This window comes from Eubalaena glacialis, chromosome 1 (genome assembly GCF_028564815.1).
Source record: "Eubalaena glacialis isolate mEubGla1 chromosome 1, mEubGla1.1.hap2.+ XY, whole genome shotgun sequence".
In the NCBI taxonomy this organism is placed as follows: Eukaryota; Metazoa; Chordata; class Mammalia; order Artiodactyla; family Balaenidae; genus Eubalaena; species Eubalaena glacialis.
In genome coordinates, this window is record NC_083716.1 from 113076328 (window position 1) to 113092959 (window position 16632).

The 16632-nt window shown below is 42.3% G+C and overlaps 1 protein-coding gene across 5 annotated transcripts in view; it reads left to right on the plus strand.

The window, feature by feature from the left end:
* The first annotated feature begins 9140 nt into the window (after positions 1–9140).
* WDR33 (WD repeat domain 33) overlaps positions 9141–16632 on the plus strand; it is a 99381-nt gene continuing 91889 nt past the window's right edge. For all 5 annotated transcript variants that reach the window (XM_061183012.1, XM_061183013.1, XM_061183014.1 and 2 more), the window contains exon 1: positions 9141–9301. The gene's annotated coding sequence lies outside the window, so the exon portion shown is untranslated. The remainder of the gene's footprint in view (positions 9302–16632) is intronic.

Sequence of the window (16632 nt, forward strand, 5' to 3'; positions counted from 1 at the left end):
AGTTGGCAATGGTTTTTCTCTGTGATTAGAACATCTGTGTGTGCTATTTAGTAACCATCAAAGTCAGGCTCCTACCCTCCCACGGACACTGGGAAATATATATGGTATATATGTCCCTCCCAGCCTTCCCTGGATGCCACTTCAGCTGCCCCCCGCAGCAGGATATGGGTGGTATGGGCACCAAGGGAAAGGGCAGGAGGACAGAGTTGCTGATCCCAAAGCTGCCACCTCGTGTAGGAGCGGCTGAACCAGGAACCCTGCTTTCCAGAGTTCCCCCTCTGCTGGGTGGGGACCGGGGACTCTGTCCTGTACAGTTAGTTCCCCGACAGCTCTGGGGCCTGGCTAGGGGAGAAGGGGCCACTGCCCTGCCAATAAGCTCATCACCCTCAAGGCACACACCTCCGACCCTCAGACCCCAGGCCTGGGAAGCGCCAGAGGGTCCGAGGTGAATCTGCACCTGTGCTGCCTCAGGTCCTTGCGTGTCCTCTGCACACAAGCCATCCCTCCAGGACCTTTGCGCCGGCCGGTTCCGTGCACCCACGCCCATTCTTGGCTCACATATTCCCAAGCTGTGTCCCAGAAGCAGGCCAGACAGTGTGAGCTTTGGAGGTTGACGGCGGAAGAAGAGTGCTTGAAGCCTAGTTCTCTATCCAAGGGCTGACTTCCCCGAGTGCTCTATGGGCAATTACCTGGGCAGACTCTGCCCCTCAGCCCCACCCAGGCACTGGGGGCCAGCACCTGCTGGGAGTTTGGCAGCACAAGCCCGGCTCCCTTCAGGCTGAGGGTTTCAGTAGCACCTACGGGCTTTACCCCAGATCTAAGCTGCCCCTTTGGAGCACTCAGCATTATAGCAGAGACAAGGCAAGGGGTGGAGGGTTGCTGACTACAACACACTGCTATGGGGGAAGTCTGGGACTGAATACCTGGGTCCCCCTGGTCAGAGCACCCATGGTGACCCCAGGACCCAGCACTAGGAATAGCCCTGCGTTTGGAGGCACTACTGCCCCTATCTTAAGTCACATTCCCAGGGGCATGCCCCGGTAGAACCGCCATCCTTCCAGCCAAGGGCCCAGTACCACTGCCAGCAAGGCTGCCTTTAGGGGCATGTCCATCCCGGTCTCAACCCCTAGGAGCCCTGTCTCCGCAGTGGGCACAAGGACGAGCAACCTTGCTGTTATGGCTCCCTTATCACCTGTCCAGGGTGGGACACAAAACCACTGGGCCAGCCAAGTCATTTTCCTCCAGGTCGGGATCCAGTCACTCCCTTGGGGTCTAAGAGGCGAATGTTGGCCTGACTGAATAGCTTCCTGGAGAAGTAGTCAGTGTCTACCTTCCTCCCAGGCTGGACCTCGTATGGGCCCCATTTCAATGTGATACACACATGTAGGCCTGACCTCTGTGATCCTGGAACAAACTGGGTGCCCAGAGAAACAGTATTCCCATCCCGTACTCTCCAGTTTTCCCCTAAGGTGGGTAGTTTGAGGCTGTTGTCTGTAAGAGGTCCTTGTCCTGTCCTGTCCCCTCCAGCCACAGAGCAGGCGGGACCCCTCCTACTGCCTACAGTAGATTCCTCCCCTCTCACCATTTTTCTCCCAGAACCCTTGGGTCTTCTCTGTAACTTATAATTAAGCCTTAGTCTTGTTGCTTTGCATAATTCTCACATGTCTGTACTCTGTAGACCGCGTGGAAAGCACTGACTTGTATGAGTCACGATCGGGAAGTCAGACCTGTTTAAAGTTTCTTGTGGCCCAGCTCAGCAGGTGTGGAGAGTAGCACAACTTGATGACTAGAAAGACTGACCAATTTCTGAATATTAAAAGTACATTTTGGGAATTCCCCGGTGGTCCAGTGGTTAGGACTCTGGGCTTCCACTGCCGGGGAGCCGGGTTTGATCCCTGGTCGGGGAACTAAGGTCCCGCAAGTCATGCGCTGCAGCCAAAAAAGAGAAAAAAAGTGTACTTTGTGTTTAAAGCTCAGTGCAAGTCCAGGATAAGACAGGCCGGGGGCAGGGGTGGGGGGGATAAAGAGAGAGGCTCATCGTTGCCTGTTGGAATTGTCACCCCCCTTTCTGACCTGGAGGGGCTGGATCATCCTGAATATACACCAGGAGTCCACACCCTACACGTTTGTTTAGTCTTTTCTAATGTAGCAATTTCTTTTTTTACTTTTTTGCTTTTAAAGTCCTAGGCAAATTACCTACATACAAATCTCACCTAAAGGGAATGGGCCTGGCATTAAAGCTTCTGAGCCAGCACAAGCAAGGAAAGCTTTATTTCTAGGATGTGACATATCCCTGAGCAGTTTGTGACATCCTGCTTTAAAAAAGTAAAACGACTCCCTGAATTACATCTCTTTGGTTTTCCAAAAATAGGAATGAAGGGGAAAGAAGCTAAAATTAGTTCATTTTAATTATAAAAGATTAAAAGACTTCCAGTTTGTGGTCCAATATGTATGGAGACTAGAGATCATTACGCCTGTCATCACAAGAAGAAGAGAAGCTGAACAGACTGAAAATCAACAATTCTTCCTAAATCCATCATAGAGATGAGGTCACGGGGCAAACTATCATCACAAAAAGAACAGGGAAGACAAAATAAACAACAACAACAACAAAAACCTGCAAAAAACAAAGCACCCCAGAGAAAATGATTGCTTCTGACACCTATGACTAGCAGCAAAGAGTAAACATGGTTTAACTCCTAGGACATAAAAAACTTACATTAAAGCCCTATTTACCTCAGTTTGGTGTATTTTTTACCCAATACACTAATCATGTCCAGCTTTCAACCAAAAATTACAAGGCATACTAAAAGGCAACCACCTTCTCCCCCCACAATTTGAAGGGACAGAGCAAGCATCAGAAGCAGACTGGAATATGACAGAGATTCCGAAATATTAGACTGGAAATTTAAAGTAAGTGTAATTTGAGCTTCCCTGGTGACACAGTGGTTAAGAATCTGCCTGCCAATGCAGGGGACACGGGTTCCAGCCCTGGTCCAGGAAGATCCCACATGCTGCGGGGCAACTAAGCCCGGGCACCACAACTACTGAGCCTGTGCTCTAGAGCCCACGAGCCACAACTACTGAAGCCTGCATGCCTAGAGCCCGAGCTCTGCAACAAGAGAAGCCACCACAATGAGAAGCCTGCGCACCACAACAAAGAGTAGCCCCCGCTCACTGCAACTAGACAAAGCCCACGTGCAGCAACAAAGACCCAACACAGCCAAAAATAAGTAAATAAATAAATTAAAAGTAAATAATAAAATGAGTGTAATTCATATGCTAAGAGCTCCAACGGAAAATTGAACAACATGTAAGAACATGATGGGCAGTGTAAGCAAGGAGATGGAAATTCTAAGAGGAAACGGTAGAAATAAAAAACACTAACAGAAATGGAGAATGTTTTGATGAACTCATGAATAGGCTAGATATGACTGAGGAAAGAATCAGTGAGCTTGAAGATATATCAATAGAAACTTTTCAAACTAAAAAAAAAAGAGAGTGAGAGAGAGAAAAGACTGAATAAGGTAGAAAAGAATATCCAGGAACTGTGGGACAATTATAAAAGGGGTAACATCTGTGTAAAGGGGATACAAGAAGAAAGAAATAAAACAATAAAGAAGGAAAGAAAGAAAGAAAAGAAATACTTGATAACGGCTGGAAACTTTTATTTAACATACCTCAAACCACAGGAATCCCAGAGAACACCAAGCAGAATAAACACCAAGTGATCAATACCTTTGTATATCGTATTCAAACTTAAGAAAATCAAAGACAAAAAGAAAACCCTGAAAGAAGGCAGAAGGAAAAAATCTTACGTGTAGAGAAACTAGTATAAGAAATATATTGAATTTCTCTTCAGAAACCATGCAAGCAAGCAGAGAGTGGAGTGAAATATTTAAAGTGTTGAAAGAAAAAAAAACACCCCATCAACCTAGAATTCTTTTAATAAATTTATTTATTTATTTATTTTTGGCTGCATTGGGTTTTCGTTGCTGCCCGTGGGCTTTCTCTAGTTGCGGCGAGCGGGAGCTACTTTTCATGTGGTGCATGGGCTACTCATTGCGGTGGCTTGTCTTTGTTGCGGAGCATGGGCTCTAGGCGTGCGGGCTTCAGTAGTTGTGGCACATAGGCTCAGTAGTTGTGGCTTGCGGGCTCTAGAGCACAGGCTCAGTAGTTGTGGCACATGGGCTTAGTTGCTCCGTGGCATGTGGGATCTTCCCAGACTAGGGCTCGAACCCGTGTCCCCTGCATTGGCAGGCGGATTCTTAACCACTGCGCCACCAGTGAAGTCCCACCAACCTAGAATTCTGTATCTATCAAATTTTTCTTTCAAAAGTGATGATGAAATACAGACTCTAAGATAAATAGAAACTGAATTTGTCTCCAGTAGACCTGCCTTGCAAGAAATGTTAAAGGAAGTTCTTCTGAGAAAGAAAATGATGTAGGTCAGGAACCTGGGGCTACATAAAGAAAGGAAGAGTGTTAGAGAAGGTATAAATGAAGGTAAAATAAAAAAATTTTTTTTTTGGCAGCGCCCTGTGGCTATGTGGGATCTTAGTTCCCCGACCAGGGATTGAATCCATGCCCCCTGCAGTGGAAGTGTGGAGTCCTAACCAATGGACCGCCAGGGAAGTCCCAAAATAAAATATTTTTTAGTTTTTACTTTTCTTATTCTTAATTTATCTAAAAGATTCACTGTGTTCAAATTAATAATTGCAAAAATACATTTGGTGATAATAGTTTATGGATAAGTGAAATGTATGAGAGAAATTTTATAAGGGATAGAAGGGAGGAACTGGGAAAACTCTGTTATAAGATACCTACATAACCATGAAGAAATACAGTGTTGGAACTTCCCTGGTGGTCCACTGGCTAAGGCTCCACGCTCCCAATGCAGGGGGCCTGGGTTCAATCCCTAGTCAGGGAACTGGATCCTGCATGACACAACTGGTGTTCCTGCATGCTGAAACTAAAGATCCAAAGATCCCGCACGCGGCAATGAAGATCCCGCCTGCCGCAGCTAAGACCCAGCACAGCCAAATAAATAAATAAATATTAAAAAAGAAAGAAAGAAAGAAATACAGTGTTATTTAAAAGTGAATTTAGGTTAGTTGTAAATTTATTTATTTATGGCTGTGTTGGGTCTTTGTTTCTGTGCAAGGGCTTTCTCTAGTTGCGGCAAGTGGGGGCCACTCTTCATCGCGGTGCGCAGGCCTCTCACTATCGCAGCCTCTCCCGTTGCGGAGCACAGGCTCCAGACACGCAGGCTCAGTAATTGTGGCTCATGGGCCTAGTTGCTCCGCGGCATGTGGGATCCTCCCAGACCAGGGCTCGTACCCGTGTCCCCTGCATTGGCAGGCAGACTTCCAACCACTGCGCCACCAGGGAAGCCCTAGTTGTAAATTTAGATTGTTAATTCTAGGGAAACCATTTAAAAAATTTTAAAAGAAGTACTACTGATATGCTAAGAGAAAAAATGGAATCACATTTTGATTAAAACCAGAGAGGCAAAGAATAGTTTAAAAGAGTGGAAGACAAAAAAAAGAGAGAACAGGGTCAAAGGATAGAAAATAGTTTACAAATATGGTATATGTTAATCCAACTATCTCAATAATCACTTTAAATATGGATGGCCTTAAAACATCAATTACAAGACAGAGATCATCAGAATGGATTAAGAGAACTGCCTGTGTAGTTTACAGACCCTTACATTTTACTGAGCTCCATGGCTATCACCTTTTCAGTCTTGAGCCACAGACCCAAATGGGAATTACCAGGAGGCATTTATGATCCAAAATCCACTTCCTCTGTCAGGTCCCTACTCCCTTGATTAGGAGTAAGTGCAAATGAGGCTGTGATCAGGAACCTTTCCTTAACTCTTTTTTTTGGGGGAGGGTTTTTTTGTTTATTTATTTATTTATTTAATTTATTTTTGGGTCTTCGTTGCTTTGCACGGGCTTTTCTCCAGTTGCAGTGAGCGGGGGCCACTCCTTGTTGCGGAGCACAGGCTCCAGGTGCAATAGGCTTCAGCAGTTGTGGCACGTGGGCTCAGTAGTTGTGGCTTGCAGGTTCTAGAGCTCAGGCTCAGCAGTTGCGGCACACGGGTTTAGTCGCTCCGCGGCATGTGGGATCTTCCCGGGCCAGGGCTCGAACCTGTGTTCCTTGCATTGGCAGGCAGATTCCCAACCACTGCGCCACCAGGGAAGCCCCTCCTTAACTCTTGTACTGTAGAATCTGCTGCTAAAGCAATAGCTGCCCAACAAAAATCCCTAGACTCTCTGGCTGAAGTTGTTTTTGATAATAGAATAACCCTTGGATATCTTTTAACTGAGCAAGGAGGTGTTTGTGCTATGGCTAACACCACTTGTTGCACTTGGATTGACACTTCTGAAGAAGTTGAGACTCAGCTACATAAGATTAGTGAACAAGCCAGTTGTCTTAAGAGAGTGACTCCTTCAATGGGGTCTTTCTCTGACTTATTTGATTCTGATTGATTTGGGTCTTGGGGACCATGGCTCCAAAGTACATGCCAGATATTGGGAATTATCCTGCTTATGATAATCATAGTAGTCTTCCTGGGGCTTGGTATTCTCTCAAAACCTTCAAATGCATGTTTGCAATCACTAACCAGCGAGCAAAAGATCTACCTAAAACTAGAACATCAGAAAAGGAACAAAGAGAATGACTGACTTAAAGAACGTGAACCCAATGTAGCGACCTGTAAACACCACAGAGAGGTCCAGGAGGTCCAGGCGTTAAGACTCTGTGCTCCCAGTGCAGGGGGCATGGGTTTGATCTCTGGTCAGGGAATTAAGAGGTTATTTCTCATTACATACATATATTTATAAGTCACATGGCATGGCCAAGAAAAAGAAAAAAAAAAAGTGTGTGGGGGAAATTGATAAAAACAAGACAACAGGCCCCAAAAGGAGTCACTTATGCTAAGCCCCACCTCATCAAACTGAGACTTAATTACAGTTTCGGCTCTCCCAGAAATGCAATCTTAAACCAGTCAATCAGGAATCACGTAATCAGCTCTAGTTAAGTAACCTGCCTGATAACACCAGCCCTTAAAGCCCTACTTTTTGCTAGTAGAACTTCCTTGTTCCCGCACCCTTCTGCCTATACTCTCCTTGGAGCTCCTTTCCATCTGTTAGATTGGATGCTGCCTGATTCATGAATCATTGAATAAAGCCAATAAGATCTTTAAAATTTACTCAGTCGAATTTTGTTTTTTACCACTACCCTGGAATAAAATCCTTCCTTTCCTAAATCTTTGCTTGTTGCTTCCAAGTTTGTGATAATCCCTGCCTTCCTGAAATTGAAGGAATGAAGATTAAACTCTTGGCACCTGGGGAGGTGTGGGGTTCTGATATTTGTTAATAATGCCCAGTGAACTTCCAAGTCTAGTCCAAAAAAACGGAAAGAGAAAGAATTCCTAAATGACGTATGATGTTAATCAATCAACAGGAATTTGTAAACTGTAATTGTTAACAAATAGAGATGCATTTAATAATAATTTAACATACCATGTCAGTAACCTGTTACTGCTTTAAAAAAACACACCCTTTCCCCTCAGTGATTACAAAAACAGAACACATGTATTTGAAGAAAATAGTCATCCTTAATCCCACCATATTATTTCCTTAGGTTATTATTACATACACATACTTAAAGTTCATCATATTCATGTTCCACTAAAATCAGATAATAAGCATTTCTGGTATCATCATAAAAACTTTGTATAGATACTCTGTAATGTACAGATACTCTGCCATTATTTAGCCATTCCCTGCTATCGGACATTTAAGTTGCTTCCTTTTTTTTTTCCTGTCATCAATAATACTTAAATGAAGTTTTGTATATATATATTTTTCACACTTCTGAGACTATCCTTAGAATAGATTCTTAGAAGAGGAATTAGGGGCAAAAGTAATAAATATTTTAAGATTCTTGATTCATACTGCCAAATTACTTTCCTAAAGTTAGAAGACAACTTGTTTTGAAGTTGTATTCTGAACTTCATATAAGTGGAATCATCCGTGTCCTCTTTTGTGCCTGATTTAACAGTATCTGTGATATTCATCCGGTTTGTTGCATTTATCAGTAATTACAGGCATACCTTGTTGTATTGCGCTTCACAGATATTGCATTTTTTTCCTACAAATTTAAGGTTCGTGGCAACCCTGCATTGTCAGATGATGGTTAGCATATTTCAGCAATAAAGCATTTTGAAATTAAGGTATGTATTTCTTTTAGACTTAGTGCTATTGCACACTTAACAGACTACAGTACAGTGCAAACATAAACTTATATGCACTGAGAAATCAAAAAAAAATCGTGTGACTCACTTTACTGCAATATTGGCTTTATTACGGTGCTCTGGAACTGAACACGCAGTACCTCCGAGGTATGCCTGAATTTCCTGTCGCTACGTAGTAGCCCACTGCATGACCACACCACAATTTATTTACCAGTACAACTGCTGATGGCCATTGGGGTTACCAGTGTTTGGTTATTACAAAAAAAGCTGCTATGAACATTCCCGTGCAAGCCTTTGGTGGACGCATGCACTCAGTCCTCTTGGAAGGGAACTGCTGAGTCTCAAGGGGAGGGTATGCTTAGTTTTAGTACTGGAAACAGTTTACCAAAGTGGTCGTACCCTAGGGCTCAGTTTTTATAACTTGGTCTCCACTCTCAGTGAGGAAAGGCGATAACTCAGAGGCACTGGGAACGCGCGAACTCTGTGAGCTTGACTCAGCTCGGCGCTTTCCTTCAAATTCTTAAGATACTGTCAGGCCGGACCCCCAATTCTACGGATGAATAAACAGAGTTAGCAACTGCAGCACCGTCCCCGAACAAATTTCTCATTCAAATTTTCGAAAACAGGGTACTTCTGAGAGCATCAAGGTTAACCCACAATGTGAAGAGTACGGCAGCACCTCCCTATCCCGGTCCCTCCTCCGGCGGCGGCGCCGACCTCGTCTCAGCTGGAACAAAGGAGTCGCTCAGCGAAGCCGCGTGGGGTTCCCGTCAGGCCCCGCCTCTCACCTACGCACAGGCGCAGATTGAGCCCTAGGGAGCCCGGCGGCTCCGGAGCGCGTGACGTAGTAGCGTACGCCGGTGCGTGATGACGCACGGGCGTGCGCTCGGTGGCTCATAGGGGAAGATGGCGGCTGCTCTTTTGGAGGAGTGGGATTGAGAGGGGAGGGAGGAGGCCAGACAGGAGAGACATTCCTGACTGTGAAGACGAACATTTCGCTCGCTAGTCATTAGGAGCTCTGCTCAGCGCCACAGGGTGAGTGCGGCGGCGGCACGGGACCGCTCGCCTGCAGCAGGCGGCGGCACTCTCCGCCATTTTCAAGCTCGGCCGTTGCGTGCTTTGGGGGCCTGGGGGGGTGCCTGGGGATGGGTTGGAAGAGCTGGGAGGATCGATCTCCAGAGGGCTCTTTGAGGCGGGTTCGGGCCTTAGGGGACGGGGCTAGAGGCTTGAGGCAGACGGGGAAAGGCGGGCCTGGTAGGACTAATGCCCTGGCTGGGGACCGGTGGCGACGAGAAGACGTAGGTAGGGTAGGCCACGGAGAAAACTGGGAAGTTTGGAGGAGGGAAGCGCGTTAAAACTGGAATTTGGGGCGGGAGTGGAAGGGGTTGGGCCGAGAGTGGAATGGAGTGTGGTTTTGAGTGGTTGGGTGAAGGGGTCATGGGAAGTTAGTTAATGCGAAACCTGTAAGACGGCGGAAGGTATAGCCTCGTTATTATCGTGGCTGGAAGTCGGTATTTTAACAGGGATTAAGTCCACAGCTTGACAGGCAAAAATCCCCTGCTCCTTTGGAATAGCTACATTAGTATTTTGTTTGGTTTAGATCATGGTCCCTGCAAGTGTCTCTTAAGAACTCCATGCACGTCTCCGATTTTAAGACTTCTGGCAACTAGATATTTAGGTTCTTAGAAGGCATTCTCTTTTTTTTACCGAAAGGAAAAAACTGTGGTTACTTGGTTGTAAACCCTAGCGGTTGGTGGTCCTTCCGGAGAAAGGCGAAGGAGGCGGGTCGATAGGGAATTCCGTAATTGGACCTGTTTAAATCAAGTCAGAAAAGCACGGATTATTTGTAGAAAGCCTGTCAAGAATGTTTTGAAGTAATTTCCACACAGATGACATGAAGTTGACTGTTCGGGAACTTTCGAAGACGAGTATGAACAAAAAGCCTGTGTTAAAAGGAATACCTCTTGGGAGCACTGAGTTGACTTTCAAGTACACTCTGGAGATTGAGTACACGCAGCATTTTTTGCCTGTGAACGTGATGCAGTGGTAGATCTGTTTAAACAAAACTTTTAGAGACTGTTAGTTAAAAGGAAACATGTTAATTCTTCCCCTGATGGCATTTTTCTGTTCCTAATTTTAATTGCTTTTGACGCCTATCTTTTATAACCATAAGATACCTTTGCACTTCTTAATTGGTCTCCTTGCCTAGAAGGCGGCAAAATACTGTATCGGTTTGAGTTTGTGTTGAGGCGTCTAGTTCCGTATTTGGCCTTTTTTCTTGAAGTTTAGGGAAAATTTTTATCTTTGTGTATATGGGGGAAGAATTTTCGTAGAAAGTTGGCCTTACATCACAGTGCTTTAGGAACAAAATAAATACTTATCCCTGAAGTTGATGGCTTAACCTGCATTCTTAGGTTGGTGAAAAATACTAAAACGACAGATTTTGCCATCACAGTTTTACCCCGACCTAAGGCTTTAATTATACTTTTAGTAACCATTTGAGGTGCTTATTCAAAGCTCTCTTTGCTAAGTAATAAGTCTGTATATTTTTCACACTACTTTGGGAAAAACGTGCTATTTGATTATTGCTGAAGTTCGAACTGTTTCATATTTCAGAATAAGAAAGAAGAAGGTAAGGTAAGGTAAAGCTTTTTAAGTGTAACAAATATATTGACAAAGTTATCAGTGAAAGCTTTTCACTTAACAATCTATTTATGTAATCCTTTTGAGTTTGCTTAGCAAAAAAAAAAAAAAAAGGACTTTTAGATAAAGTAGTATTAATTAGCTAGAGCCTGCAGATTAGAAATCTTCATTATCAAAGTATGTTTAATTAAATGTCATAAACTTACCAGTTGTTTAAGCATTCCAGATTTGTTGTTTAACATTCCAGATTGTCCTAGTTTTCTGCCAAACATTATTCCAGGATTTTATTTATGTTGAAACTTTTGCTTGTGCTGAAACTTTTTCTTTTGGAATAGTGGAAGTTTTTCTGAGACTCTTAAGTATGTATAGTATTGGAAAATCTTTACATTACTCTCATCCTTTCTGGCCCTAGAACATTTTAGTATTTTCTGGTAGTGACTGACTTTATAATGTTTGTATTGTACCTTATGTTCATAACTTGAGTGCTTGTAAATTCCCAGAGCTGGGTAGTATTGTAAAGGCCACGGTTTTAGCAGTAGACAAACCTAGGTTTGAATGCCAGGCTCACCACTAACTAGCTTTTCTACATTTGGTCATTTACACTTTCTGAACTTCAGTTTTCTTACATATAAAAATGTTAATTATAGTACTTATTTCAAAGGTAAAAAAGTGTCTAGTACACAGTATGCATTCAGTAATTTTTGGCATTTTTCTTTGTGACTTTAATTGATGAGGTCACTTTTTTTTTAATTGAGGTATTAGTTTCAGGTGTACAACATAATGATTAGCTATTAGTGTATATTGCAAAATGATCATCGCAATAAGTCCATCACCATACATAGTTACAATTTTGTTTTCTTGTGATGAGAACTTTTAAGATCTACTCAGAAACTTTTAAATATGCAGTATAGTGTTACTAATTGTGGTCACGATGTCATATGTTACATCCTTATAACTTATTTATTTTAGAATTGGAAGTTTGTACCTTTTGACTCCCCTTCATCCATCTTGCCCATTCCTACCTTCCCCATTTTCACTGTTTAAAAACTAACTCAAATATCTTTGTTGAAAACTTACTGATAATCTCATTCCTCTGGTAAACTAATTACTCCTTTCCCTGTGTTGTTAAAGAATTTTGTGTATATCTCTATTTAATGTATTTTGATTGAAGCAGTATCTTTTCCATTACTTTGTCAGCTCTTTGAAGGCAGATGCTTCAGAGCTTTATATTTTTTTTGTATTCATGAAGCCTAAGCATTATAGAAATGGAGGAATGATTGATTTTTCTACAGAAATTCTCTTCCTGACTCTGCTGGGATCCATATTTCACACAGACCTGGTTTATTATTCTGCTCCTTGGCCCTTACTGGTGACCTCTTTCAGACTATGCATATCTTGTCCATTCCTCAACATCCAACTAAATCTCTTCCCATTAATGTGGTCTTCAGTGAGTATTTATTTATTTACAGCTGTCTCTCCGGTTAACCTAAGGTCTGTGTGACTGCCTTCTGTTACTTTGTGTAGTACCGGCCACTATGCCTTAACGGTTTTGAACAGATCCTTGGGTGGGTTGACAAATGCCTAACTGTGCTTGAAGGCTGACTTTGTTATAGGCACTTGCTCTATTTACTGTCCCACTTAGTAAGATACTTTTAAGGAGCAATTTCCCTTTATTTGTATGTGGGATAATCTGGTAACTTTTTTCCTATCTTTTTATGTTAGGAGAAACTGCAAACATCCAGAAAAGTTGAAAGAGTAACACAGTGAACACCTGTTGCCTTTCATTTAGATTTATTTGTTACTAACATTTAACCATTTTGCTTTAGTTCTCAGTATACCTCTCCCCTCAACAACCAATTGAAATTAAACGCAGATATCATGCTGTTTGTCCCCTGAATACCTCAGGATGGATCTCTTTAAAATAATGCCATTTTTCTACACTTTATGTATTTTTATTGCAAACTAGTCTCCTGCTAAGACTGTATAAAAACAATAACCATTATTATGCTGAAGACAGTTAGCATTAAGTCTCTGGCATGGACTTTTTAAAGAATGTTCCACATTTGGGATTTTCTGATTAAATGATTAAAATGTCATTTAACTTATTTCTCTATTTTAAAAATTTCCTATAAATTGGACGTTAGATCTAGAGAGGTTTGATTAAATTTGGGTCAGATATTTTTGGCAAAAATACTTCATAGATGATGATATGTAATTTACATTGTATTACATCAGGAAGGACAGAATGTCTGGTTCTCCTGTTTCTATGATCAATAAGGTGGTGAGGATTACCAGATGTTAGTTTGCCCCATTGTTTACTCTGCTGTTTACTTGGTTAGTGTGGTGTCCATCAGGTTTCTTCATTGAAAAGGTACATTTTCCCCGTCATCTGGTGGTTGATGATTGTTGGCCTAGTCATTTACTTAATTGGGGGTTATAAAAATTAAATGAGTGAACTTTCTACAAAAATTCTCCTCATGGCTTTGTTATTTCTTTACATTAGCTGTTTTTTGTAAAAAAAAAAAAAAAAGAGATTCCCCCTCTTTCATGTTTTAAACTTTCAAAAAAATTTTTATTTATTTATTTGGTTGCACTGGGTCTTAGTTGCGGCAGGAGGGCTTCTTAGTTGCCGCTCACCAACTCCTTAATTGCAGCACGGGGGCTCCTTAGTAGCGGCACGCGAACTCTTAGTTGTGGCATGCATGTGGGATCTAGTTCCCTGACCAGGGATTGAACCCAGGCCCCCTGCATTGGGAGCGTGGAGTCTTATCCACTGCGCCACCAGGGAAGTCCCTCTGCTTAAACTTTTAAATTTTGAAATAAATACGAACTTAACAGAAGAGTTGGAATACTAGTACAAAGAACTCTCATATACTTTTTCATCCCTGTTCACCAGTTGTTAACTTTTTGTGACATTTGCTTTATTCCTCCTTCCCTCCATCCCATCTTTCTCCCCATCCCATGTTTTTGGTGTTTTTGGCTGTTCTGAGCAGCTTGTGGGATCTTAGTTCCCCAACCAGGGATTGAACCCAGGCCACGGCAGTGAAAGCACCTAGTCCTAACCACTGGGCTACCTGGGAATTCCCGCCAGCCCATGTATTTTTTCTGAACCGTCTGGAGTCCTTCACAGACACCATGCATCTTTCCCCTAAGAACACCATTCTCTTAAATACCCACAGTATTAACAAATTCTACACATTTAACATTGATACAATATTTGATATTCAAATTTCATATTCCAGTTTCTCTAGTTGTCTCAATAACATCCCTTACAGAGTTTTTTCCCCCCTGTCATTTAGGATCCAACCTAAAATTGAACATTGTATTTGATTGTCATATTTCTTTAGTTTTTAATCAAGACCAGTTCTGTGGTCTTTTTTTCTTTAATGACTGACTTTTTTTTAGAGTATAGTCTATTAGTTTTGTTTTCGTTTTTGGAGAATTACTAATACTGTTTTTTGGTATGTTGTAGTTGTTACTGTTTTTTAAAAAAATTTTAATTTTGGCTGCGTTGGGTCTTCGTTGCTGCACGTGGGCTTTCTCTAGTTGCGGTGAGCGGGGGCTACTCTTCGTTGCAGTGCACGGGCTTCTCATTGCGGGGGCTTCTCTTGTTGTGGAGCACGGGTTCTAGGTGTGCGGGCTTCAGTAGTTCTGGCGCGTGGGCTCAGTAGTTGTGGCTCTTGGGCTCTAGAGTGCAGGCTCCGTAGTTGTGGCGCACGGGCTCAGTTGCTCCACAGCATGTGGGATCTTCCTGGACCAGGGCTGGAACCCGTGTCCCCTGCATCGGCAGATGGATTCTTAACCACTGCGCCACCGGGGAAGCCCCTGTTATTGTTTTTGATGCTTAAGTTGTTCCAGATTTGGCCAGTGTGAGTCCCTCTTCGAGCTGGTTCTTGTGTCCCTTTTTTTTTTTTTTTGGGCTGTGCCATGCGGCTTCCAGGAATCTTAGTTCCCCTACCACGGAACAAACCCATGGCCCCTGCAGTAGAAGTGCAGAGTCCTAAACATTGGACCGCCAGGGAATTCCCTCTTATGTCCTTTTTGACTGAGCCTGATTAATCTCTGAGGGCTTTCTTGGTTTTTGCAAAACAGAATAACCCAGGTCTTTCTTGTATTTTCCTTTCTTCTTGTTTTTTATATTTTTCTATTTCTCCAAAAAGCCCTGCTTTCTTTTGATGGAAAATGATATTTATAAATTAAAATTTGTGTGCTAGGTAGTATATATGCTGTTACTAGAGTGTTTTTGCTTCTAGGCTCCTTTCAGTGGACAGAGCTAGGAAACATGTTTTCAAAAATCATCAGTTTATATTATAACGTTATTATTGGGATTTGCTACAAAGAAAGTAGATTCAGTTTACATCCTGCTGAGTGCAGTTGATTTTTCAGTCCTTTTTTTCCTTAGAATGTATTCTACTAAAAATGAACAGAGAACTGTGTTCAAAAGTTACAGTACTTCATTGTGGTTTCAATTTGCATTTCTCTGATGATTGATGATGTTGAGCATCTTTTTCATATGCTTGTTGGCCATTTGTATATCGTCTTTGGAGAAATGTCTCTTCAAGCCCTTTGCCCAAATTTTAAGTGAGTTATTTGATTTTTTTTGTTGCTGAGTTGTAGGAGTTCTTTATGTATTCTGATAAAATCTGATAAATCTGATAAATCCTTATCAGATTTGCAAATATTTTCTCCCATTCTGTAGGTTGCCTTTTCACTCTGTTGATTGTGTCCTTTACTGCACGAAAGTTTTTAAGATTGATCTAGTCCCATTTATGTGTGTGGGAACCTTGTTTTTTCCTAACAATATATCCAAGAAATCATTCCAGGGGACTTCCCTGGTGGCGCAGTGGTTAAGAATCCGCCTGCCAATGCAGGGGACACGGGTTCGATCCCTGGTCTGGGAAGATCCCACATGCTGCGGAGCAACTGAGCTCGTGCGCCACAACTAGCGAGCCCGCGTGCCACAACTACTGAAGCCCACGTGCCTAGAGCCCGTGCTCTGCAACAAGAGAAGCCACTGCAATGAGAAGCCCACGCACCACAACAAAGAGTAACCCCCACTCGCCACAACTAGAGAAAGCCTGCGCGAAGCAACGAAAGATCTCGCACGCCTCAACAAAGATCCTGCGTGCCACAACTAACACATGGTGCAGCCAAAAAATAAAATAAATAAAATGTTTTTAAAAAAAAAGCCTTTGCTTAAAAAAAAAAATAATAGATACATGTTTCATTGGTTAAATTTTTTTTAACTTTTAGGTATTTGGTAAATCTCACTGATTATATCTTTAATAATCACTGACTGTATTTTTGAAATCCAGACTGACTTGTTTGGAGGGAAATACCAAACTAAGATAGTATGTGTCATAGGGTAAAGACACAAATGCCAAAGACTGAGGAACTAGTTAGGCTTTTAGGCCAGTGTGGGTAATAAAACCAGAAACTGAGAACCACTGTTCCAAAATCAAGAGGCACTCAGAGCCTTAAGTTTGTCAGTTTCATCTTGCTGTTGACAAATTTGAAATATTCAAGACTATCTCTTTAGGATTCTTCCTTTGGTAATGATTATGTATTTTGTTAAATGCTTTTACATTCAATTTAGTTGTTAAGCCAAGTTTTAAAATGAGCTGAAAGAAACTGGAAAATCGTTGCTTACTCCCTGTATAATTTTGAAATTTTAGAATTATTTTACTTCTGGAAGTCATCAGATCTAGACCCTTAAAGAAACA